The sequence below is a fragment of the Pelophylax lessonae genome (assembly GCF_965119305.1).
Source record: "Pelophylax lessonae genome assembly, chromosome: 13".
Lineage (NCBI taxonomy): Eukaryota > Metazoa > Chordata > Amphibia > Anura > Ranidae > Pelophylax > Pelophylax lessonae.
In genome coordinates, this window is record NC_138780.1 from 144,537,127 (window position 1) to 144,561,183 (window position 24,057).

The 24,057-nt window shown below is 48.0% G+C and overlaps 1 protein-coding gene across 1 annotated transcript in view; it reads left to right on the plus strand.

Moving 5' to 3' along the window:
- Positions 1 to 515: 515 nt before the first annotated feature.
- Positions 516 to 24,057, plus strand: part of PPM1A (protein phosphatase, Mg2+/Mn2+ dependent 1A) — an 83,560-nt gene continuing 60,018 nt past the window's right edge. The window contains exon 1 of the mRNA XM_082275544.1: positions 516 to 857. The gene's annotated coding sequence lies outside the window, so the exon portion shown is untranslated. The remainder of the gene's footprint in view (positions 858 to 24,057) is intronic.

Here is a 24,057-nt window from a genome sequence, read left to right on the forward strand (position 1 = left end):
TGTGTAAAGCTCTAACAATAGATAATGAGAATTCCTGCCAGCATACAGACATGAGGCTGGACTATGTATCATCACCTATACACAGGCGGAGGGTGGTCTCCACTAGTACTATGCCATGTCCATGGCACACATGACCACCCCAGGCCTGTCATGTCACCAGGCAGCTCCTCATAGAGCAGGGCTCTGGAGAGTGAGGGATCATGGGAGATGTGTACACCAGGAACACAGGGAGAGAGACTCCCTACATTATTGGGTGAGCTGACAAGCCTGCCATTCACAACAGACCTATGACTGAGGTGAGCAGAGTAATAAGTGTGAGTTTCCTGCTCCCCCCGGGGCCGCGCTGACTGAGCCCTGAGGGAAGGCAGCGAACACGCACCGTGGCTCATTGACAACACTGTCAACCTGTCCAACCACCATTTACAGGGTGACGTCACCCGCGTCCCCAGCCAGCCTCCGCCCCCTCCCTGCTTTCCATCTCAGTACATCCGGGAACCTTCGCGTGCTGTAGAGGAGAACTGGGCGGGAAGGAGAGAAGCTTGATGACGCAACTGCGGCGCGCGCGCCCGGCACACAAGCTCGTGCACGGAGCGCGCTCAGGAGCCTCCGAGGTCCCTGGCTGATTCTTACCGGCCACCCCCCCACCTCTGACACCCCCTCAGAAGAGTCGAGTCCAACTGTCACAACCGGGCCCGTTCTGCTCCCACCGAGTCCCCCGTGGGGGTGGGGGAAGGGGAATGAAGACGAGCCCGTCTTGCCAGGGCCGAGAGACGCTTCTCGTCACCGTCGCCTGAATGGTGTGAGGCGGCGGCGGCTTCTCCTCGACAGCACAGCAGCGGCGCTTCTTCTCCCGGCAGGTGAGCGGTAATTCCAACTGCGCAACGCGGGAGGGAGGAGGGGAGGCCGTGTGTGGAGGCGGCGGTGGTGGGAGGTGAAGGCCTGCTCTCCTCGGGCACACACAGGGCCTCAGCCTGGGCAGCAGTGGGCGGATAGAGAGCCGTGACAAATCCCACTGCGCAACCAGAGGCCTGCCTAATCCTGAGGGCTCTGACCCGGGGGGGGGGGGGACTCGGCTCTGCACCCGGGGCATGCTGGGAGTTGTAGTGCCACAGCATCAGCAGAGCCCTGTCTCTCCTCAGGCTGTCATCCAGTAGGCGTGCACCTTGCATAGGAGTCCAATACACAAACATCACAGGGGCATCACTATGTATGCTCTGCACTGGCCAGTTGTGCATGTTTATCTGCTGCCCTCCCTCTGTGTCCTGGTCAGGCTGGAGTCACCATGCTTGTCACTGGAGTCCAAAGCCTGGGAGCCCCTTAAAGTAAACATTGACCATATTGCAGCTTACCCATTCTCAGATGTGATGGCTGCATTCCTTTTCTTTTATAAGTGTTTCTTTTATTTGTTATCCTCTTGGTACCGGCTCCTCCCGGGCCTTTAAGAGGTTTATGACACAGCTGAAGATTGGCTCAGGGCAGTCACGTGGTCTGTGAACTCCCAATCACAACAAGCAATCGGGAGCTTTCCGCTTGTCAACGGTAACTGTGCTAGGAGGGCGCAGAGTGGGGTGCAAGTGATCAGCATAGGGCCAATCAGCACTGTCCAGACAGGGGTTTAGGGATCCTGCAGCCTCATAGGACAGTCAGGGGAGAATGAAAACTCCTCCTACAAGCTTTAATCAGACACTGATAGAAGTCACAAGACTGCTATATACTGCTGATGAGAAAAGGTATTTAGCAGTTTTTATTTGCTAAAAGAATTGTATTTCCATGTTCTGGGTACTGTGGGAGACCAGCCATGGACATGCAGGGTCCTGGGTTTAGTAACACTTTAACACCTGGTAATCTGACCAGCAAGGCAGCCTATAGATTAGTCTTTTCTCAAAGAGGTTGTAAACCTGAAAAAAAAATTCTCTTCTTTTTGCAACCTGTAAAGCCCCGTACACACGTGCAGATTGTCGTCCGAAAAGCTTTGGCCGACGACCGATCGGCCGATTTTAGGCTTGTTAGTATGATGCTTCCGACAGCCGACAGCGCACTTTCGGCCGAAATGAATCTGTCGTGCAAGCATTAAAATTTTTGTATGCCGACACCAGAGCGGCCGATTGTTCGCCAGTCAATACAGAATTCGACAGACAGCAGATTTGCAAGACTGGGCATGCTCAGAAAAGAAAAAACACAGGGAAAGTTAACCATCACATGACATCACTTCTGCAGTCGGCTGTAGTCGGCGGACAAAATTCTTGTGCAGTCTTTTGCACTTTTCAACAGACACGACAGCCCTGGACAAAAGAGGCCGACGATCTGCACGTGTGTACGAGGCATTAGAGAAACACATAATGAGCTAGTACGCATTGCATACTAGCTCATTATGAAATACTTACCTTAGAACAAGCCCACGCCGTGCCATCCGCTTACCTCTATGACGGGCGACATGTCCAGTCGCCTGTCTTCCGGGATCGCGGCATCCGGCCATCTGATTGGCCGGAGCCGCGGTGACGTCACTCCCGCGCACGCGTGCGGGAGCCGACAGTCACGGCACGGGGCTCTGAAGGAACGGCACGAGCGGCCGTTCCTTCAGAGCGCATGCGCCACTGACGTCACTGGATGCATCTAAGGTAAATATCTCCTAAACGGTAGATGTTTAGGAGATATTTACAGTACCTATAGGTAAGCCTTATCATAGGCTTACCTATAGGTAAAAGTGTCAGAGGAAGGTTTACTTCCTCTTTAAGTCCTCTGACAGTCGCCACCCACACATACAGTCTTCACTACTGGGTATTGGTCTTATCCACAGGAGTAAGCTAGGCAGAAGATTTTGTTAGAAATATTCACAAAAACTTTGCATAGACACACCTACAGGGGGCTGTCCCTCTGGTCCAATACCCCCCCCCCCCCTGCTAGCCGCATTCCCAATTCAGTTTGTCTTTTGCCTGGTTAGGAGTAGGCAGGCTTCCCTTGGCGATTTGAACAAAAGGAATTACCAATTCTATCCACCCATTTGATGTGGATTGGGGGAATCCTCCCCGTTGCGTCCTTGTATTCTGACAGGAGAAGGAGACCTACAGAATACACAGGTCAGCTGGCAGCGCTCATCAAACAGTACAAACCCGGGCGGTTGTATAGAAGTCGATCGCTAGAGCCACTTCTGTGCAACCACTGTGCCCATGTTACAAGGATGAGACCAACTATTTACCACTGACAGGCGTCCTTGCAGTGGTTAGCGGTTATGTGAAATGGTTTGCTGTAACTGCTTTAAAGTGGGAGTAAACTCCCATGCATGATTTTTATGTATAGCTAAACTTATGGCTTGCCTATAGGTGCAGTAATTCTCTCCTAAAAGTACACAGTTTAGGAGATATTTACTTGTGAACGACATTCCCGTGCCATCCTTCAGAGCCGTGTGCAGTGAGCAGCAGCTCCCACGTGCATGTGTGGGAGTGATGTCATTGCGGCTCATCAGATCAAAGGACCAGAGCCCGCCAACCTGGATGGATGACTGGATGAAGATTGAAGCCCTGTCAGCAGGGGCAGCACGCTGCTGGAGGGCTTCATTTTTAGGTATATTTCACATAAAGTTCTAGTATGCAATGCATGCTAGTACGTTATAATTTTGCCTAGCAGGTTTAAAAAAAATTTAATGCCTTTTTATGGATAAGTTTACCTTTGGTAACATGTTACACTAGAGTAGGGATGCACCGATCCAACTTTTTTGGACCCGATACTGATATCTGGCGTTGTGAAATCGCAGATACCGGAACCGATCCGGAGCTACACATAAAGCAAGCGGCTGCAGTACAGAGCAAAGCCGCTGCTTCATGCGTACGGCTCCTCCATTCACAGGTGGAGTGCATCTGATATCACTCTGCCTGTGAGCCGGACCTATACAGGAAGGAGCGGCTCCCATCCCATACTACTACTGCACCTAGTAAGGGATGGCTGAGCCGTTGCCAAGCAAAAACCGGATCGGGCCAGTGGATCGGTCGAAGTTACCGATCCATCTAAAATGGCCATATCGGCGCCGATATCCAATCCGAATATCGGATCGGTGCATCCCTACACTAGAGCTGCAAGATTAATCCTTAAAGAAATGGTGATCTCTATTCACCCCCCCATCATCCCGATCTTAAAACGGCATGTCCTCGCTTTTTAGAGCCGGTTCACACTGGGGCGACTTGTCAGGCGACCTGGTCGCCTGACAAGTCGCCTGCCATAGATTAGTACAGGACCCGTTCTAATAGGAGCGACACAAGTCACTCCGACTTAGAAAAAGGGTCCTGTACTACTTTGGAGCGATCTGCATTGACTTCAATGATATGAAGTCCGTGCATGTCGCTCCGAGGTCGCGGTGCGGCTTGTGCACCGCAACTTCACAGGTCGCCCCGGCAAGTCGGGTCACCCCTATGTGAACCGGCTCTAACAGAGATGTTCTCTGCTCACTCACAGCTGTCAAAAAAATTGTGTTTATCAACATTAAGGCCCCTTTCACACCTGGTGGTCCGTCGGCGGACTCAGGTTTTCACAGCGGGGGATCGATCCGCCGATATTGCACTGCGATATGCGATGGCAACTGGGGGTATCGTTAACTTTTAATTGACGCCCCCTGCGTATCGCATATGGCAGTGTGAACTGCCAGAGGTTCGGATGTGATGCGGGATCACGCTGCATGTTTGCAGCATTCCCGCATCGCAGAAGTGTGAACCAGCGCTTAGTGAGGGCAATTTAACCTCTTAAATCGGTAGTATACTCAATGACTTTTACCGACAGGTAAGCCTATAATGAGGCTTACCTGTAGGTACAATTAATATCTCCTAAACCTGCACGGTTTAGGAGATATTCAACCTGCATGCAGCCGCTGACGTCTGCGGCGCATGCACTTTGAAGGTTTGGCGGACCTTCAGAGCTCCTTGCCGGATCTTGATGGAAAGTGAAACTGCACATGAGTGGAATAGACGTCATCACGGCTCCGACCACTCACAGCACCGGAACCACCGAACCAGGAAGAGACGCCGAGGGAGCATGTCGGCTCCCTCAGCTTTGTCCAGGCGACCGTGCCAGGGCTTCGTTCTAAGCTAAGTATTTCATAATGAGCTAGTATGCGATGCATTATAGCTCATTATGCCTTTGTCCTGCAGGGTTTGTTTTTTTTGTTTTTTGTTTTTTTGAGTATACAACCGCTTTAAAGACTAAGGGCTCTTTCACACGGTCCGCCTCCGCAGGCGGATCCGTGTTGCTCAGCGGGGATCGATCCGCGATCCCCGCTGAGCCGGGCGGATGACAGCTCCGTCTCCGCTTGCAGAGCGCAGAGGGACGTGTCTCAGCACCCGCTGCCCTCTATGGGGGATCGGAGGAGAGCGCACCGCTTGTCCGCTCTCATCAGATCCGCTCCGATTACTGAACGGATGGAAAAATAGGGTTTCCATCCGTCCAGATTTCAGCACAGGATCGGATGCGGATGGCAGCGGGTGTCAGCGGAGGTGTCTCCGCTGACACCCGCTGCCCCATAGAGCTGCATGGAGGATCCGATCAGATCCGCCTAAAAAACTGACAGGCAGGTCTGATCGGACCGCCCGTGTGAAAGAGTCCTTAAGGTCCTTTCACACGGCCGCTCCGTGTGTCCGCAAATCATCCCATCCGTTTGCGGATGATTTGCGGACATAATGTAAGTGAATGGCATTGCGGATGTCAGCGTAATACCATCCGCTGACATCCGATTTTCCTCCATTCAGTTCTGTTCCGTTTTTTCGAATGGAACAGAACCCTATTTTTTCATCCGTGTAAAAAACGTAAAGGAAGGAAAATCGGATGTCAGCGGTGTCATCCGCTGACATCCGCAATGCCATATACTTACATTATGTCCGCATATCATCCGCAAACGGATGGGATGATATGCGGACACACGGAGCGGATGACACAAATGTCATCCGCTCCGTGAAAAAAAAAAAAAAAAGTCCCGCAGCGGACTTAAGCAGCGGAGCGACCGTGTGAAAGGATCCTAAGCCTTTTTCTGACACTTGTTTGCTTACAAGTTAAAATCAGTATTTTTTGGTAGAAAATTACTTGGAACCCCCAAACATTATATATATATATATATATATATATATATATATATATATATATATATATATATATATATATATATATATATATATATATATATATATATATTTTTTTTAGCAGAGACCCTAGAGAATAAAATGGCGATCGTTGCAATCTTTGTCACACTGTATTTGCGCAGAAGTCTTTCAAGCGCAGTTTTTTGGTAATAATCACTTTTTAAAGAGGTTGTAAACCGAGAAAAAAAATTTTTCTCTTCTTTACATCCTGAAAGAGAAACACATAATGAGCTAGTATGCATCGCATAGTAGCTCATTATGAAATACTTACCTTAGAACGAGCCCCCGCCGTGCCGTCCGCTTACCTGTATGACGGGCGACATGTATAGTCGCCCATCTTCCGGGATCGCGGCATCCGGCCATCTGATTGGCCGGAGCCGCGGTGACGTCAGTCCCGCGCACGCGCGCGGGAGCCGACGGTCACGGCACGGGGCTCTGAAGGAACGGCACGATCTGCCGTTCCTTCAGAGCGCATGCGCCAGTGACGTCACTGGCTGCATTAAAGGTAAATATCTCCTAAACGGTGCATGTTTAGGAGATATTTACAGTACCTATAGGTAAGCCTTAATATAGGCTTACCTATAGGTACAACTTCCTGAGGAGGGTTTACTTCCTCTTTAATACATTTTAAAAAAACTAAACAGTAAAGTTAGCCCAATTTTTTTTGTATAATGTAATAATGGGCACTAATGCCCCTTCCTGGTAGTTCGCTAATGTAGCTGACAAATGTCAAGTCTGCAGATTGTATCATGATCAGCGGATCATGGTTGCAATGCTCTGCAGGCTCCTAACAATAAAAAAAGGGTGTTTTTTTTTTTTTTTTTTTTTTTTAACCTGGTAAAAAGTGTGCATTTATTTTTAAAGTGAATGTCTTCTTTAAAAAGTGCTGGCTGGAGTTGGTTTTGATTTGTTAGTATCTAAATCTACAAACGCATCTAAAGCAGGGTGTATACACATCGGTTTAGCCTGAATAGCCAAATTTCACTGTTTGCTCCCCTCTATGTTCAACAGAAGCCAGTGTAACAACCAGCTTCTGTCAAACTGTCCTGGTAAATCAGAATTCAGTCAGCACTTGCAGCCAATGGCTACAGTGCAGAGCTGTGTATCCTGACAAGGGGAGCTTCTGCTGTCAATACAGTGCGCAGCAAGGAAGATACCTGCATCAGGCATCATCCTGATATAGTTATTTACAGTCAGCGGCCAGCTTTTTTGTAAAAGCCAATCCAGTGGCTAATTAGGCGCTGATCCCTGACTCCCATGATCTGTTGTATAGGGAACATGATGCGACATCGCTCCCGATTTCCCGGATGTAAATGGCGCCATTTTTAAGTTGGTAAAACACCTGAACACACCGATCTTGGTGTGATCAGATGCTTTAAGGGCAGAGGAGGCATCAGACCCTAGATCTCCCCATTAAGGGAGTTCCTGTCGCTGCCTATTGCTGTCACAAGGGATGTTTCCATTGCCTGTAGCAGCAATAAAAGAGATTAAAAAAAATGTAAAGGAAACAATTTAGAATAAAAAAAATGTAAATCTCGCACAAAGTCGAGCGCACGGATTTGTCCTGCATGCGTACATAAATGGTGATCGCACCACATGTGAGGTTTTGCCACAAACGCCAGAGTGAGAGAAATAATTTTGGCACCAGAACTCTAAGCTGGTAACCTATAAAGTTTTTTAACCTTAACTACCCGCTGCAGTTTTAATGTAGCAAGGCGGCTCTGTCCCGCAAAACAACGTAACTGTACGTCGCTTTGCAGGAACGCCAGCTCCCCCCCAATTCGCAACAAGGGAAGCCGATCAGCGGGTCCGGCGGCCGCGATTGCAGACAGCCCTTTCCCCCCACAGTTAGCACCCACTAGTGACGCATTACATGCTTTGATCGCTCCTGGTGTTAATCTCTTCCCTGCCAGTGTCAGTACATTAACAGTGCATATTTTTAGCACTGATTACTGTAGTAATGTCACTGGTCCCCCCCCCACCAAAAGTGTCAAAAATGTCAGGTGTCTGATCTGTCCTCCGCAATGTCGCAGTCCCACAAAAAATCGCTGATCGCCACCATTACCAGTAGAAAATAAATAAAAACATAAATCTTTCCCCTAGTTTGTAAACGCGATGATTTTTGCACAAACCAATCAATATACTCTTATTGGGATTTTTTTTTACCAGAAATATGTAGCAGAATACAAATTGGCCTAAAAAAAATGAAAAAAATTAATTTTTAATTTTTTTTTTTTTTTATCGGGAATGTTATAAAGCAGAAAGTAAAATATTTTTTTGTTTATGGCGCAAAAAAAAATCGCAGAGGTGATCAAATACCACTAAAAGAAAGCTCGATTTATGGAAAAAAAAGGACATCAGTTTTATTTGGGTACATCATCGCACGACCGCACATTTGTCAGTTAAAGTGAATACAGTGCTGTATTGCAAAAAATGGCCTGGTCATTAGGGGTAAATCCTTCCGGTCCTGAAGTGGTTATAGCGTCGCCATTCCACAAGCGTGTGCCGTTTTAAAGCATGACATGTTGGGTATCTATTTACAGGGCGTAACACCGTCTTTTATATTTTACTCGAAAATTGGTTATTACTTTGTGCTTTGTGTGCACTAAAATTCATTAAAGTATATTTTTCTCAAGTCGTCTTCCAGGGCAGCATCTGAGATAGAGGTCTCCTCCCACCTAAAACAGGAAACCCATCCACCATATTAAAAGGCCGTCACGTACCTCAGTGCCTCAGTTCTTGTGTTTTCTCCAGACCAACAGGAGCTATAGGTAGTTTATTTTCTTCTAGGCTCTGTGCTAGTTGCAAGGGTCTCCCAGTTTGACTGCCTGCGCAAGCCTCCAGGGAGGTTAGGCAGCTTCAGTACAGGGGAACCTAGAGGACCCCCCTTAGGGTTAATGCCTCCTTTTTTTGCCCGAGGATTTGCTCCCACTGGGGGGTAAGCAACTGTCCTCCCATCTGCAAGCAATGAATCGATAGCGCCCCGAGTGTGTCTCACTCATTGCTGCAGGGCCAGGAGGCAGAGGGGCACTTGCTCTTTTTTCCCCAGGCACTGGCTCCAGAGCAAGGTCCTGGATTCTGATATCAGCTTGATGGCATAAACATCAATTGCGTATGCATTGCAGATCAGGGGGTGTCTATTAGTTGATGGCACCATGACTGTCCTCAGGGTTCTGCAGTATGCTAGTATTTTAAGTCTATCTTGAACATACACATGAAGTGGATATATTGGGGGCAGGATCCCTGGTGACTGTAGTTCAACTAGGTTTCCTCTGTTTGCAAATTAATGTTTCATGTTAAATTTACTATCTGTGACTGTACATTTCATAAACTTTTGCTCCATCTATGCAGTGTTTCTAATAAGCCTTCTTTTTAGAAGCGGGGTTTTTTTTTTTATCCAGAAGTTTCCATGTGATGGTGCACTATACAGAACACTTTATCCTTATGTGTTTTATATAATGACAGGGGGGTTCAGTTGTTTCTACTACATCCCTTTGAATATATTCAGATGGTAATTACACATGGAGGGCCCAAGAGTCTTGGCTGCCGAGACTTCTCTGATGGTTTTGCAGTATACTCTCTCAATATGTTATTTTGTCTAAAATTTGTTTATGATATTGTTTGGACATTACCATGGACACAAAGTAGACTATTAGGGACTGGACATCTAGTTGCAAATGTTCAACTAAGTTTCTCTTACGTCCTCCGACAGTCGCCGCCTCTTCATATTCGTCACATATGGGGTATTAGACTTTGCTCCGAAGGAGTAGCTAGGCAACAGAATGTTAACATTAAAGCTTTTAACATATCCCACCCTCAAGGGGTGGTCCCCTCAGTCAATACCCTCCTACTTCCTGCAACCATATCTCAGTTTTAATGTCTAGCTTGTCAGGAGTGGCTGGCTTTTCCTGTGCTGGGGCTTTCTGCCCCAGACTCTTTCTTCTTTTTTTTTTTTTGAAATTTTGTTTGAGTTTTCTCTCTACCTTTTACTTAGCTGTTATTTTTGTCAGCGTTAGTTAGTTCTTCTGATGAAGAGGATCATGCGGGCTGGGTCTCGGGCTGATCCCCTCTGGTCGTGGGTCAGTGGCTTCCCAGCCTGCCATCGAGCGTTCAGCCAGGTAACGCTCCTGGCACAGTGAACGACCCATCCCTGTTCGGTGCAGGGATGATTGGTGAGGTGGCTACCTCACTGGACGCTGTGCGGTTTCTTAACCCCCATTTTGTGCGTCTTGAATTGCGACTCTCCCTGCCTCATGTGCAGCGGCTTGTTCGCCTGTGCGGGTCCCCCACGCCATTGTGAGGTAAGTGTATCTATGTGGGGACCTGTCTGTCTGGGGGGGGTGTCAGTCTGGGACTGTGTAACCTGCCTCTATTCACACTGCTTGTCTCCCTATCTCTCGGCTGCATGCTGTGGGCTGCAAGGGGGGGGGGGGGGGAGCTGTGTGACACTGTGTGTGTCAGCCTGGTCAGTGTGAGAAGCTGTGTGCTGTGGGGCATGTTTTTTTGGCATGTTTGGGCATATACAGCGATCGCTGCGGCGATCTGACATGTATTCCTATACAGGGATGTCACGTGTGCATTACCGCACTGTGGAGCGGCGGTTTCGGCGCCAAACGGCGCCATTTTGCCTACACTCGCTCCGGCCGCATGTTTTACATGCATGGCGGCCATTTTCTTGTAGCCTCCATAGGCTTTCATAGAGCGCCCTGGCAGCATCACTTCCTCTTTCCAGGAACACCGATCGAGGCAGCAGCAGCGGCGAGGGTCTCCTCAGGTTTTATCCTTCTGTTCTTGCTATCCATTGCCTGTGTTCAGTTTGCATATTCCCTGTGGGGGTCTCATTGTGCTTGAGTGTGGTGGGCTGCGCTTGCCGCGCTTGCTTAAAGGGGCAGTTAACCCTTTATTGTCTGGCATTACAGGGGCAATGGATTCTCAGGAGGGCAAATTTCCTACCGCCTTGGTGGAAAGCCAGGGGACCGCTGTTTCCCCCCCAGGGGGGGATTTAGCCACTATTGTGGCTGGCCTTGCTGCTCAGGTGCAGATGCTGGTGGCTTCTCAATCTACTAAAAGACCGAGAATTGCTCTTTCCTCTGATTCTGAGGGTGAAGGTGATGGGGTTGTTATGGCGGGGGCCTCCTTATCGGGGTCCCGCTCCTCCCTAGATCTAGTGGGGTCCGAGGTGGAGGCTGAAGTTGAGGGGGTTGATAATTCTCCCCCTGGCTCGCCTGAAGAGCTTGCAATCATGGATGAATTGATTGCTTCCATAAAGCAAACACTGCGTTTGCAGGATGAAGTGTGTCCCCCCGCTGCCTTGGCGGCCTATGGGACGCAGAGAAAACGCAGGACGCCGCAGGTTTTTCCCTGCAATGATGATTTTCAGCGCGCTGTTAAGGAACAATGGCGCAATCTGCGCAAACCTTTTGCTGTACCAAGTAGGTTCAAGCTGTGTTATCCTTTCTCGCCTTCCACTGATGAAAGGTGGTGTGTGCCTCCCCCAGTGGATCACGCAATTGCGGTTTTAAACAAGGCCACTGCGATTCCTGCAGAGGATTCCCCTGTGTTCCGTGATGCCACGGATAGGAGATTGGAGTCTCTTGCCCGTCATACTTATTCTGTTACGGGTTCTATGCTTAAAGCTCTGTTTGCTTCTCTCATGGCGGCCCAGGCGATCGCAAGTTGGACGCAGATGCTTAGGCGCGTCCTAGTGGCCGACTCGGCCTCGCCGGCGACCCTGGATATGGTGGATCAAATCCACCAGGGTGTCATGTATCTGTGTGATGCGGACCTGGACCTGGTTCCATTGGCTGCACGTGTGTTGTCTCGCCGCCTGGTTTGGTTAAAATGTTGGTCGGTGGACCAATCTTCACGTAAGACCTTAGCCAATCTGCCTTATGATGGGTCTCGCCTTTTTGGGGAGTCCTTGGATGTGTTGATTAAGGGGATCACCGGGGGTAAGAGCACTCTCTTGCCCCATTTCCCCAAGGCTAAGGGGGCTTCTGGGAAGAAGCATGCTAATTTTCGGCCCCCTCAGGGGTCCTTTCGTGCCTTTCGGCCGCACTACAAGGGCAAGCCGTTCAAAGGTCAAGGCTCTCAGAAGAAGCCCTGGTCTGGGAAACGGAAGTCCGGCCAATCCGGATCTGCAGCCCATAACAGTTCGGCCTGAAGGGGCGCCCTCACCCAGTTTTGCGGTGGGGGGACGCTTGCTCGGTTTTCTTCAACCCTGGTTGGCCCGTGTGCGGGACAGATGGGTTCAGGAGATCGTTCGATCTGGTTACAAGATCGAGTTTCTCTCTCGGCCGGAGAGCAGATTTTTTCCCTCAAATCTTCAACTGTCTCCAGAGCGTTTGCGGGACCTGCACCTGGCGGTGCGGGACCTGAGGGCTCAGTGAGTGGTGGTTCCGGTGCCTCATCGGGACAGATTTCGGGGGTTTTATCCCAATCTGTTCACCGTGACCAGAAAGGAGGGCAAGGTTCGTCCAATTCTGGACTTGAAGGCTCTGAACCGCTCTGTGCGTTTTCGCAAGTTCCGCATGGAATCCCTGCGGTCGGTGGTGGCTGCCCTGGTTCCGGGGGAATTCATGGCCTCCATCGATTTGAAGGATGCGTATCTTCACATCCCCATTTTCGAGGGTCACCAGAGGTTCCTTCGATTTGCCATTGCGGAGGATCACTACCAGTTCGTGGCGTTGCCTTTTGGTCTCGCCTCGGCTCCGCGGGTCTTCAACAAGGTGCTTGCACCGGTTCTGGCATTATTGAGGGCCCAGGGCATTTCTGTCCTGGGGTATCTGGACGACATTCTGGTTCGGTCTGCGACCAGCCAGGGTCTGGAGAAGGACCTGTCTGTCACGATGCAAACTCTGCAGGAGTTTGATTGGACGATAAATTTTCCAAAGTCGACACTGAGTCCGTCGGTTCGTCTTCCCTACCTGGGAATGATTCTGGACTGGTGCAGGCGAAGGTCTTCCTGCCGGAAGACAAACTCAGAACTCTTCAGGAGGAAGTCAGGTCCCTCAGGGACGTTCCGCACTCGTCTCTGCGGACGTGCATGAGATGTCTGGGATTGATGGTCTCGGCCTTCGAGGCGATTCCCTTCGCCCAGTTTCACACGCGGGGTCTCCAAGCGGAGATCCTGTCCAGGTGGGACGGGCGACCTCAATCTCTGGATCTTCAAATCTCGTTGAGTCATCGCACCAGAAGAAACCTTCTGTGGTGGCTCCAGTCCCCGATGGTGTCCGGGGGCAAGTCGTTTTCGTCCTGTCTCGTGGACGGTGATCACCACGGATGCCAGCCTGTCGGGCTGGGGTGGTGTTCTGGGCGTTCTATCCGCCCAGGGAACTTGGTCGGAGGGGGAGTCTTCCCTTCCGATCAACATTCTGGAATTGCGTGCGATAAGTCTCTGTCTTCATCGCTGGACGGACCGGCTGCAGGGCTGCCCGGTTCGGGTGCAGACGGACAATGCCACGGCGGTGGCCTACATCAACCACCAAGGGGGCACCAGGAGTGCCCGAGCGGCTCGAGAAGTGGCCGACATTCTGTCTTGGGCCGAGACTCATGTCCCGGCGATAACGGCGGTTCACATTCCGGGGGTGGAGAACTGGCAGGCGGACTATCTGAGTCGCCGGACCCTGGATCAGGCCCCGTGGCATCAGTACAGGCTGATGTACGCGTTTCCACCTATTCAGTTGCTGTCCAGGTTCCTTCGCAGGTTACACTCGGAACGCAGCACGGTGATTCTTGTGGCACCGGACTGGCCTCGCCGGTCCTGGTACGCAGACCTTGTGAATCTGGCGGTCGACGCCCCGTGGCGTCTGCCTCTTCGAGACGATCTACTGTCTCAAGGACTGATATACCATCCTGCTTTACAGTCGCTGGCTTTGACGGCCTGGCTGTTGAGACCGAGGTCCTGAAGGAGAGGGGTCTCTCTCCAGAGGTCGTTCATACTTTGATCAACGCGAGGAAGTCTTCCTCGGGGAAGGTTTATTACCGTACTTGGAAGGCCTATTTTGCCTGGTGTGAGTCCAGGGGGTTTTCACCCCGCACGTACTCGGTTTCCCGTGTGCTGTCTTTCCTTCAAACGGGTGTTGATCAGCGTTTGGCGCTGGCTACGATAAAGGGTCAGGTGTCTGCTCTGGCCGTTCTGTTTCAACGTCCCGTGGCTTCCAACTCCTTGGTTGGCACTTTTGTTCAGGGTGTGCGGCATCTGGTTCCTCCTAGGAGGGATCCTTTGCCCCCTTGGGACTTGAATCTCGTTCTGTCTGTGTTGCAACGTGCTCCTTTTGAACAGATCAGGGAGATCTCGTTGTCTATGTTGTCCAAAAAGGTCGCCTTTTTGGTGGCGATCACTTCGGCTCGCAGAGTGTCGGAGCTGGCAGCTTTGTCCTGCAAGTCTCCGTACCTGGTTGTTCATTTGGATAAGGTGGTCTTGCGACCTAATCCTTCTTTTCTTCCGAAACGAGTTTCGGAATTCCATCTTAATGAGGATATTGTCTTACCTTCGCTGTGCGCGAAGCCTAAACATCCAAAGGAGGTGAGATTGCATTCTCTGGATGTTGTTCGGGCGATAAGGGTTTACCTTAAATCGACTGAGTCTTTTCGGAAGCCGGACTCCTTGTTTGTTCTTCCAGAGGGTCCTCGGAAGGGCATGGCGGCTTCGGCCTCTACCATCGCCAAATGGATCAGGCAGACCATTGAACAGGCCTATGCTTTGCAGGGGAAGGTTCCCCCTGTGCCTGTGAAGGCGCACTCTACTAGATCTTTGAGTACGTCTTGGGCCTGTCGTCATGGGGCTTCTGTGGCCCAGGTGTGTAAGGCGGCGACCTGGTCGACCGTACACACGTTCACAAGATTCTACAAAGTAGATGTTCAGGCATCGGCGGATGCTTCCTTTGGCCGCAAGGTTCTTAGTGCGGCAATTCCCTAGGGTCCCTTGTTGGGGATCTCTGGCTATTGGGATAAGTTTTATATCCCCTGGTTTTTTGTCTTTTCCTGGGTTGTTGCTCCTGTTGAGCACTGGTTTTTTTTTTTTCTGTTGCCCAGCTGGTTTCCTTCCTTTGGTAAGGTTCCTTTCTTTGATGCGGAGACTGCGTTGCCTTTTCGGCGCGGATGCGTTTCCCACCCCTCATGTTTGCACTGCTTTGGGACGTCCCCATATGTGACGAATATGAAGAGGCGGCGACTGTCGGAGGACGTAAGAGAAAACTGAATTTTTGTAAAATCTTACCTGTAAAATTCCTTTCTGAGTCCTCCGACAGTCGCCGCCCCCGCCCCTCTTTTGGGGTTTGGTTGTATACTCTACTGCTATTCCACTAAAACTGAGATATGGTTGCAGGAAGTAGGAGGGTATTGACTGAGGGGACCACCCCTTGAGGGTGGGATATGTTAAAAGCTTTAATGTTAACATATTCTGTTGCCTAGCTACTCCTTCGGAGCAAAGTCTAATACCCCATATGTGACGAATATGAAGAGGCGGCGACTGTCGGAGGACTCAGAGAAAGGAATTTTACAGGTAAGATTTTACAAAAATTCCGTTTTTCTTTGTCGCAGATCAAGGCTTTTGCCAATTATCTCTGACTTTGTTTTTATTTGATACTACTGATAGTCAGTTTTGTGCATGGACCTCATGGGCCATGATTTGGAAGCTTTTTTTTTTATACGCATACTGCTTTAACTCAGACTCTATGCGGTTGGCAATATGGTTGTCTTTATACATAGACAATGTGTGTGCCTGGTTTGGGGATCAGACCTCTGGGTAGGAGCCTGACTATTGTACTTTTTTTTTTTTTTTGGTTTTGTTTCTACACACCTTCTCTAGGAAATGTGCTTTGTTGAAGCAGGTTCTACATGATTAGGTAGGCACTAATCAGTTCTTTATACATGTATTGCTTTGATTATACTCCAGTTTTATCTGTCCTTGCATATGGATTGCCCAGGAGACCTAGCTCCTGAGGCTTCATCCAGCAGACAATCCTACTACCACACATTCCGGCATTACCAGACACATTCCCTCTGCCTGACACTGGTAGCTTGTAGGACTTGATTCCAGTCCTCTAGCTTCAGGAGAATATGGAATATCACTTATCTCCTCAAAAACAATTGTGTTTATGCAGACATCCCTACAGTAAAGATGGTCTTCGGCTTATGGCACTATATAAGAGGGTGTGCCTACACTAAGGATGTGAGGCCACTAAATTATATCATAGTATCTATGTTCTGTACCAGGGGTCTTCAAACTATGGCCCTCCAGTTCAGGAACTACAATTCCCATCATGCCTAGTAATGTCTGTGAATGTCAGTTTTCCAATGCCTCATGGGATGTGTAGTTCTGCAACAGCTGGAGGGCTGTAGTTTGAGGATCCCTGTTCTATACAATAGTATATCCTGGGCCAGGGCTGCAGCAGCAGCCAGGTCATTTTACATGATGATTTGCAGCACATTTTATGTGCAGTGTTTATGGGTGTTTCAGCCTATCATTATTTGCTATCACTCTGACCTTATACCTGGCTTGGGTTGTTATGGCACTATATTCAATATTCAAATGTAGTCAATATGTATCTTTTTAAATGGCCGCTGAGCAGAAGTGAATCATAAGGCCCCTTTCACACTTGTGTGGCTTGTCCTGCGGCTTGAGACTGCAGGTTGCATGGCGGGTCGTGCTGGGTGGTTTCCGGTGGGTGCCATGTGTCTGTGGCTTCGGGGTGGTCCCTGCACTGCTTTGGTCCGACTTTGATGCGTTTTTGGGTAGGGATGCACCGAAATGAAAATTCTGGACCGAAACCGAAAATGCAGGATGCCCTTGGCCGAAAACCAAAAATGAGTTTTTTCCCCCAAATAATTTTAAAATAGAACAGGGGCATACACCAAAAACAGGCAGCGACGTACACCTGTCGCTGCCACCCTGTCACAGTATATGTACTGTGACGGGTTGGCAAGAGGTTAATTTAATTACCAATGGTATTTGTATTATACAGCATGAAGGGGTTATTGTATTGCCACTGCTGGTCACTGATGCATTAGTGACCGACCAGTGGCAGTTAATTAACCCTGCATTTGTGCTGCATTAGTGCAACCAGCATCAGTGCAACCAGTGTTAATTAATGCAACCACCACATCAAATTATTAGATTGTAAGCTCTTCTGAGCAGGGCCCTCTTAATCCTCTTGTATTGTATATGTACTGTCTCCCTCTAATATTGTAAAGCGCTGCCTAAACTGGCGCTATAGAAATCCATAATAAAAATAATTGGTAAGCTGCAATATATTAAATTTTTTTTTTTGGTATTTGGTTTAATGCTGCTTTATTTGGAAACTTCAGTGTCCTAACAGCAAGTGCACATTATTATTATATTATATATTACAAGTGTAATAGTTATTTGAAAGTTTGTGTTTTCCTACTTTTTTTCCTGCTGGTAGTGCTGTGTTCTCATAATGTCCTTTCATATTTGTCTCCCCTCTAGTAGCGGATCAGTCAGCATCCTCGCTGGACATGGCGGTGCTTAGAAACAGGACACTTTTATTTTTTTTTTTTTTCCTAGCCCAGAGTAGTGTTTTGAAGTTTAGGCTTTGCAAACAGGACCACTTTTGGGGATTGTTGGTAGTGAATGGCTTCTGGGGTGTTGATGTCACTGTCTGCAGCCCTGGAGCAAGTGCTAGGCTGCTTTTCCTAAAGATGGTATGATGTGCATATAGTGGTAGCCTGGACTTTACTTCTGGGTATTTAAGGGGCATGTTATGCTCCCAAGAGAAATTTGTTGTTCCCTAGGTTGTTGGAAAATGAACATCCTCTTTAAGGGTCCATTCACACCAAGTAAGGTGAGACTTGCTTTGGATGGCTATTCTAGCGCAGTTGCACCGCAACACAATGTCAAATGCCTTGTCTCCTGTGTGCCCAGTTCACACCACTGCATTGCGCTGGTGTTTGGGCCGTACGCACTGACAAAAGCATGGCCGGCTGTACTGTTATTTATTTATTTTTTTTCTTCGTGCAGTGCGAGGCAATCCACTGCTTCACAAACCATGGCAGCCAATATAAATGAATGAAATGGCACCGTGTAACATTTCAATAAAATTTGTTTATAAAAGTGAACCGTACGATGCGCAAAGATTGGCACTGCAGTTATCCAGCCAGACCGCCCCTCATACAATGCAGCGGATGGTGAGTAGACCCTTAGGCTCGGTTTCCACTAGTGTGACTTGCTGTGCGATTTGACACATGTCAAGTTGCACAGCAAGTCAAAAGCCATTTGTTTCAATCGGGCCCGTTTTCACTGCCACGACTTCATTTGCGGCAGCTTCAAAAGTAGTTTGTGCACTACTTTTGAGCCGACTTCAGTGCGACTTCCCTCTATAATGAGGGACAAGTCTCACTGAAAGCCGCAGTTTACTTTCACTACGAAGTCGCGCTAGAAGTAGCACGACTTCGTAGCCACGGCAGTGGAAACGGAGCCTTAGGCTTGGTTCACAGTGCTGCAATCTAATTGTGATCCAATTCTCATTGTGATTTTGTAGTGCAACTTGATTGTGGTTTGCAGACATGGGAGTAAGTCACACATGTGCAAGTCTCATGTCTTAACCTTCAAGTCTCAAGCAAGTCCCAAGTTACTGTGGCGCGAAGCAAGCAAGTCGAGTCCCTGCTAGAAGTCAAGCAAGTCAAGTCATTTATTTTGGCCAAGTCACAAATCAAGTCAAAATACTGAACTACCCCTATTTTCACCTTTTTAAATCAGTGGTCAGGAAAGGTTTTGTTTTATTTTTAACATTAACAAAACCGCTTAGTGCTTTTTTCTTGGCATTTTAAAGAAACACTTTTGAATGCTCAAACAGCTCAAAATCCTTCGTCCAGTCATGTTTCAACACCACATTCACTAAAAACATATTGGGTATTTCCATTGTTAACCACTTGCCGACTGCCTAACGCCGATCTACGTCGGCAGTCAGCCCCTCACAGGCAAAGTGACGTAGGGCTACGTCACTAGCTTGTGAGGGTCTAGGGAGCGCGCGCGCGCCCCCCGCGTGGTCACGGACCCCCCCCCCCGCGCGTGTGACTGGCGGACCCGATGTCCGCCGGTCACTCGGCGGCGATCGACGGGGGGGAGAGGGAGAAAGTCAGGCGGCTTGTGTAAACAAGCCACCTGTCATTCTCCTCGGTGTAAAAACACTGATCACACGGATCTACTATGTAGATCCGTTGATCAGTGTCCTTACAGCTCAAGCCATAGCCAATCACAGTAGAAAGCACGCCCCTAGGGACACACACAGCCCCTCCCTCCCAAATAAAGTTAACCCCTTCACTACCAGTGTATTTTTTACAGTAACAGTGCATATGTATAGCACTGATTACTGTAGAAATGTCACTGGTAACCCCAAAAGTGTCAAATGTCAGTCAAGGGTCTGATCTGTCCGCCCCAATGTCGCAGTACCGCAAAAAAAATCGCAGATCGCCGCCATTACGCGTTAAAAAAAAAAAACAAAAATGACAAAAATCTTTCCCTTTGTTAGTAAACGCGATAACTTTTGCGCAAACCAATCAAAATACGCTTTTTGCGTTTTTTTTTTTTTTTACAAAACATATGTAGCATAAAACAAATTGGCCGAAAATGTTAAAAAATTTAGATTTTTACATTTTTTTGGGGGAGAATTTCATATAAAAAAAATGTGAAAAATATTGCTATTTTTGCAAAATTGACGCTCTTTTTTTGTTTATAGCGCGTGATCAAAAAATCGCACAGGTGATCAAATACCACCAAAAGAAAGCTCTGTTTATGGGAAAAAAAGGACGCCAAATTTGTTTAGGTACAGCGTCGCACGACCGTGCAATTGTCCGTTAAAGTCACGCAGTGCCGAATCGCAAAATACCCCCTGGTCGGAATGGGGGTAAAATCTTCCGGGGCTTAAGTGGTTAAACAGCCAAAAATCCGAACACACTGAGGTGTTTTAAGTGACTGTGGTGTCAGAAACATAACAGGCACATTCATTTTGCTTTAACACATCTTGAGAAAATGCAAATATTTAATAACTTAAAAAGTAGTAATTTCGAGTCATATGTCTCAAGTCAAAGTCAAGTCATGAATACCAAGTCAAATTCAAGTCGAGTCTTTATTTTAGTCAAGCAAGTCTCAAGTCCTCAAACTGGTAACTTTAAGTCTGACTTAAGTCAAGTCATGTGACTCAAGTCCCCCACCTCTGGTGGTTTGCATATTCTGTGGGGCCAAATTTGCTCTAGAAGCGCACCAAAGTAGTACAAAAACCTGCAAAATTGTGCTGTGCTGACTAAATTGCATTGATGTGAACTGGCACCAATAAAAACAATGTTATTTCCATTGTCATGCGATTCTGTGCAACTTGAGTTGCATCTCAAAACACACTAATGTGAACGGAGCCTTAGGCTAGGTTCATATACCCTGTGCAATTTGCATTTTTTTTTGATGCATTGTGCTTTTGGAAGGTGTCTGTTATGCGTGAGAAACAATATAAAACGCAGGCACTTCATTTTTGATGCGTTTCCATCAAAGTCTTTAGAAACAAAAAAAACAACCTGCTGCAGGCAAAAACTTCCTGACCCTTTCAAAAAAACACATCAGTTGAAAATCCACAGATGTGAACATGACACGCAGGAAATCATGTTAAATGGATTGTAGTGTGTTCCTGCAAAACTGAAAATGCACTGCAAAACGCGTTGCTGTTAACCAAGCCTTAGAGCTCCTTCACACTGTGTGGTGACTGGTGTTTTTTCACACTGGATAAACACCAGTCACCATAAGGGCACATAGAAAACAATTGTTTTCTGTTTCCGCTGTTAACACCACAGCAGTGACGTGTGGGGCCGAAAAATGCAGCATGTCTAATAGCGCTTGAATTACAGGCCATGTAATCTCGAGGGTCGGTATCCAGATGACTTTCTATTAAGAGATGTATGTTTTTTTTTTTTTTTTGTGTTTTATACATACTTACCTAGGTGGATGCAGCATCGATGCTGCATCTGTCCCCCGGCGCCTCTGCACTGATAACCGAGCGATGTAACACTGTCGATTGCTTGGTTCTGCCAGCTCCCAGAGCTGACAGAAGCTCTCTGCTCTGCCCCCACCTCGCTCACTGGAGCACTGAACTGCGGAGGGGCAGAAGGCTGCCGGCTCAGGCTCTCAGCGGCTCACTAAGAGCCTGAGCCGGTGTAACGTTAGAAAACCATACCTCGTTAGAATTCCATGCCCTCGTCACTTCCTGTCAGAAACAGCTGAGCAGCGTAGCAGCGCGCATGCTCAGAGCCCCAGATACATCATTGAACAGCAGAGAAGTTGACAAGTGCGCATGCTCGGAGGGTATGAAATTATCACGGTAGTGTGTGTAATGTTATACTTGCGGCGGTTACATTAAAACAGTTTGGCTGCAGCATGGGTCATCTCCGCTCCTATCCCTGTCACTTCCCAGATGTCGGCTACTAAATATAAAAGTGGCGGCGGGTGTATGAAATGTAAATGACGGAGATGTCGGCTCCGTGATCCGCTTTTATATTTATTAGCCGAGATCAGGGAAGTGAGAGGGGTAGGAGCGGAGATGACCCATGTTGCAGAGGAGCTGTTCTAATGTAACGGCGGCAAGTGTAACGTTACACACACTACTGTGATAAATCCATACCCTCTGTAGGTGCACCGGAAGTGACGAGGGTATGGTTTTCTCACGGGTATGGTTTTTTCACGGAACAACGGTTGTCAGTCCAGGCACCTGGCGGATCCCGACTTCTATTATGATGCAGTGCCTGGACTGACTTCTGTGATGTCAGCAGAGAGTGGACTTCAGGCCTCTCTCTGGTGAAAATGGGTCACAGGAGTGCAAAACAAATTGCACTCCTGTGATCCATAGAAGTACAGCCAAATGAGCTTTGGCTATACTTCTCCTTTTAAGCTATGGGTGTGCTATCCCCAACCAGAAATTCAGAGAAGCAGCACAGAGAAGCTGGGGACTTGTTTGTAAACAAATCAAGTTGGAAGGGTTTCTGGACTTTTTTTTTTTTAACCACTTCACATTTACCTCTATGGGGCAGCACAGGCAGGCTCATTTGTGTGTGTGTGTATATGATAGATAGATATTAGGGATAGACCGATATGTTTTTTTCAGGGCCAATACCGATATTTTGGTCACAACGTATTGGTCGATATGGGCCGATATTTTGTACATTTAAAGTTTTGAAAAAATAAAGACAATTTTTGACACAAATCTGGTACTGAACATGTTAATTTTTTTATCCCTAGTGGCTGTCTGGGACCCTGTGGTGGGTGGCTGTCTGGGACCCTGTGGTGGGTGGCTGTCTGGGACCCTGTGGTGGGTGGTTGTCTGGGACCCTGTGGTGGGTGGTTGTCTGGGACCCTGTGGTGGGTGGTTGTCTGGGACCCTGTGGTGGGTGGCTGGCACCCTGTGGTAGGTGGCTGTCTGGGACACTGTGGTGGGTGGCCAGTGGCACATGGCCTGTGGGTGGCTGGCCGGTGGCACATGGCCTGTGTGTGGGTGGCTGGCCGGTGGCACATGGCCTGTGTGTGGGTGGCTTGCCGGTGGCACATGGCCTGTGTGTGGGTGGCTTGCCGGTGGCACATGGCCTGTGTGTAGCTGGGCGGGTGGCACAGGGCCTGTGGGTGGCTGGGCGGGTGGCACAGGGCCTGTGGGTGGCTGGGCGGGTGGCACAGGGCCTGTGGGTGGCTGGCTGGCTGGTACAGGGCCTGTGGGTGGCTGGCTGGTACAGGGCCTGTGGGTGTGGGTGGCTGTCACCGGTCTGCTGTGGGTGAGTGTATGGCTGCGATAAACTCCCGCGAGTCTAGTCCTGATTCCAGACGAGGCTGTCCAAAGCGAGGGAGGAGGCCTAAGAAGGCAGAATGACGTCACAAAAATATCGGCAAGTTCCGGGGCTGATACTGATATATCGGGGACAGTGCTCATCGGCCTGGTCGATAATCGGTCTATCCCAAATAAATATATGTATATGTGTGTGTGTGTGTGTGTGTGTGTGTGTGTATGTATGTATATATATATATATATATATATGTGTGTGTGATTGAGCTTCTTCTGGCTTAGGAACAGGCCGCATGCCCCTCCTCTACAACTGTATTAATCGGATTACCATTTCCAGTAACCGGTTATCATGTGATTATGTAAATTGAGAAAATTCCCGGCGCTATGGGTGAAGTGGCAAAAACTGGGCTGCAGCCTCCCTTAAATATAACCAATGGTTATATCAAAACAGAGATTAAACTAAAGGGGAAGGGAATTGGCGCTGCCGGAAACATGTTTATATGTAAATTCAAATATTGTACAAATACTATGTGAGGCACAAATGTAAGAATATACAAGGTTATCCTGTAGTACACCAGTAACAACTGTGTGTATGAATAAATAAATAATTACTCTTTAAAACACTTATATATCATAAGCATTGATAATACACAGTTTGATGAATAAATTAAGTGACTAAGTGATGTGATCTAGGCTCCAAAATGTTGGCCTAGTATAGTGACCAGGTGATAGTGCAAACAGATATAGTATAGTATCTCTAAATAAAATTGCATAAATGTATAACAAATAGTGTGCCAAAAAAGGGGGGGAGGGGTATTGGGGAATAAATAAAGAAGCAGTTATTCTAGTATTATGTGGTATTATCAGTGACCTGTGCTCAGTGCAGTTTATAACGTGCACAACTATAAAATATTATAATAATAATAATAATAATAATGGTGATATTTAAAGTGACCAGTGCTGAGTGTGGTCTGACAATTTACTTAGACCAAGTGCAACTATAAGGTGCTAATGGGATCTTAAAGTGACCTGTGCAAATACATACTACAAGAGTATTAATAAATATGACCCCTTAAGGTATGAATAGTATATTGCACAGTCTAGTCCCAAAAATGAATAATTGATTCAGAAGTTAGAATCCATATATGGGAATTGGTAATCTTCATATG